This window comes from Austrofundulus limnaeus, unplaced genomic scaffold (genome assembly GCF_001266775.1).
Source record: "Austrofundulus limnaeus strain Quisiro unplaced genomic scaffold, Austrofundulus_limnaeus-1.0 Scaffold49, whole genome shotgun sequence".
Classification (NCBI taxonomy): Eukaryota; Metazoa; Chordata; class Actinopteri; order Cyprinodontiformes; family Rivulidae; genus Austrofundulus; species Austrofundulus limnaeus.
The window spans coordinates 569,431-572,819 of record NW_013952451.1 but is presented as its reverse complement, the minus strand read 5'-3'; positions in this window follow the sequence as shown (position 1 = coordinate 572,819).

Here is a 3,389-nt window from a genome sequence, read left to right as displayed (position 1 = left end):
ACTGCTATAGATGACAGGGTTACACAACTCAGTCATTTGCCAATGACTTACTTTAACATCTTGATTTTAAATGAGTAAATAGTAAAGTAGTTTGTATTTATCAGATAACTGACCCCACCCCCTCACCCCCACCGAGTGATTTAGGTGATTAACCTTGAAACAATGCAGGTTTTCACTTATTTTGTTTTAATCTCATGTTTTCCAATGCCAGAAAAACGCCTCTTTCGATTCCTTCAGTGACCACACTTGATGGAATTGAAATAGAGCAGGTACGTGTGTATAAATATCTGGGAATATTGATTGATGACTCCCTTAATTTTAAGCCCCATGTGGGGAAACTGGTGAAGAGGCTCAGACTAAAACTAGGCTTTTCTTTCAGAAACAAGTTGTGCTTTTCTTTTAATGTGAAAAAGCGACTAGTGGAGGCTACTTTTTTTTTTTTTACCACTGTTGGATAATGGAGATGTTTTGTATATGAACACATCTGCTAAATGTCTTCAAATGATTGACATTGTTTATCACGGCTCTTTGAGGTTCATTACTGTAAAGCATTGATACATCAGTTGTYCTCAAGGGTAGAATGGCCTGCTCTGGCCACCAGAAGGCTCTGCCATTGGTATACTTTCATATACAAGGCAATATGTGGTCTTCTTCCCTCTTACATTTGTACTTTGATTGAAAAAAAGCACTGTCTCTTACTCCATCCTCTCTCAAGACTTTTTGATGCTTTCTGATCCATTTGCTCGGACTGAACTGGGAAGAAAGGTTTTTTTTTCATTCTGCACCTTCTACATGGAAGCAGAAAGACTGGAAACTGTCTGAGTTGATTTCACTGAGTGCTTTTAAATCAAAACTGAAAGGTCTTGAAACTGACTCCATAACTTGCGCTTGTTTTTGATTTGTTTTAATTTAAATCTTTGAATGTTTTTCCATTTGATGTTTTTAAACTTGTTTTAAGATGTGAAACTATGCATTTGCTGCTGCTGCCAATCTTGGCCAGGTCTCTCTTGAAAAAGAGTTTTTTAATCTCAATGGGACTTCCTGGTTAAATAAAGGTTATAAATAAAATAAATAAATCTGTATTTTTTTTTAGTTTCAGTCTCTTTATATCTTGTATCCTACTTAACAATTTACTTTCTTTTGTCCAAATCATTTACACATTGTACTCTAAAGCATGTCCCACTGGGAGGAGGCCCAGAGGAAGACCCAGGACACGCTGGAGGGACTGTGTTTCTCAGCTGGCATCTCCTTGGGATTCCCCCGGARGAYCTGGTCCAAATGGCTGGGGTTTAGGGAAGTCTGGGCCTCTGCTTAGGCTGCTGCCCCCAACACCTGATTCTGGATAAGAGGAAGAAAATGGTCGGGTGGCATTTTAGACACTTTTATTAACAGAAATTTACTAAAAATGCAAACAGTCAACCAATCAAACTTTATTTACAAAACAGCTTTTATACAACAACAGTAACTTAAAGTGTTTTACACGTGATTGAAACAAAACAAAGCATGAAGGACAAAGGACAAACAAGCAGAAAAATTAGTTGTTAAAGGTTTAAACTGTAACATGTTAAAGCTAAAGGAAGTGACAGGAAGTGAGGCACCAGAGGTAGATTTAGAAAATTCTGACATAAATAATAATTCAAARCAAGAAAGTACAAAATAAATATAAAAATAAAAGTATTTAGAACTGAATAGGATAGAAGAATAAAGACGGTTTTATCCCTCAGTGTCATTTAGAGTGTAACAAAAAGCAGTGAATATGATATGTTTTGAAGTTTGTTCTTTTTTTATGTTTGCTGAATCATGTTCCATGTCTTTCTTTTGTTCTACATTTGGTTTTTCAGTTAAGRCCTCAATCTATTTTTTWAGCGATACAGTTTTTCTCTTTGTTGGTTTCAGAAACAAGTTTGGTTTCTTTTGTCCCCWTTAGCAGTCTTCAGTTACCCTCATCATATCTCCTATCATATCATATTTTATTACTCTTTACTGAATCACTCTTCAAAGATTAAATTCTGCTCGTCTTTCTTGTTTTGTGAAACATTAATGTCACATTTCTTTGTTTAGGTTTTGGAAAATGCGTTCTCAGTTCCTTGTTGTAGTTTGTGTCCTTAAAAAGCCCACTTCTTTCCAAACCGCCGAATGTTTCAAAGAGCTTATTTAACAACCTGTTTGGTTAGGTTTAAATATTTCACGGTTGTAATTTGGAACAACATGAAAAACAAACAAGCCTGAGCTAGCCCCCTTTTCCCCCAAGGGCTGTGGTCAATTTCCCTTCAACGTTTGACTGCGCTAAAGCTAACAGGAGCACAAAGGKAGCTAAAAGGAGCACAATGGAAGCTAAATGCTAAACAGAGCACACTAGCAGCTCACCACAGAAAACGTCTCCCACCCATTGCATGGAACTGTAGCTGATCGGRAGAGCTCCTATGTGACAGACTGCTGCATCCTAAACGCACAAAAGAGCGTTACCGCAGATCATTCCTCCCATCAGCTGTTAGACTCTATAACCATCACTGCTCGCAACAATCATGATAAGTATCCATGTTTGTGTTTGCACCTGATACAACTCCACCTCTCAATCATTGCTAAATAATAACCAGTGGAAACTGTACATTGATTTTTTTTTCCTGTACTGGACTTAATGACTGAGTATGACTCACTTTGCACACACCCCCTCAGATAATGAGTCTGTCATGACTGTTTTATTCCTGTAATTTATATTTTTCTGTACAGTATCTTGCCTTATTTTCATTTTATCCAATTTCATCTTAATAGCCCGTTACAGTAATGATTATTCTTACTTTTATTTTGTTCTACGTTTATTTTTTTACTGTTACTGTCTTTAATTTCTACTATTATTGCTCCAATTGATAATGTCACATAGCGATATACTGTTTCTGTGGATTGATGTCTGTATCTGCTGCTGCTACACCTGAATTTCCCCACGCGGGACAATGAAGGCTGATTCTATTCTATTCTATTCTATTCTATTCTACAATGGAAGCTAAAAGCTAAACGGAGCACAATAGCAGCTAAAAGTACAAGAATTAAACACACAGGAATGTTTATTTCCTAAAAGAAACAGAGAAACTCTGAACTTCTAGGAACAAAACATTTGTCAAAGTTGAGCCCATTGTTTTATTCCTTTAGAACTGAATTCTTGAAAAGACTTAATGTCCCTTTCAGTTTAATTTAGAGCACAAGGTGTGTTTTTTTAAATCACAGTTTACCTTTGGAGTCAGCTGTATCTGTTAGTAAAATATCTGATGCTCTTTCACCCACAGCTCTGTCATCAGTCAGRAGGATGTGGTGTCATTCAGAGCGTCGTCTGCTGAGTGCCTTCATGTTTTGTGAATATAAAAGAAGCTTAAATAACTTATTTTCCTAATTTG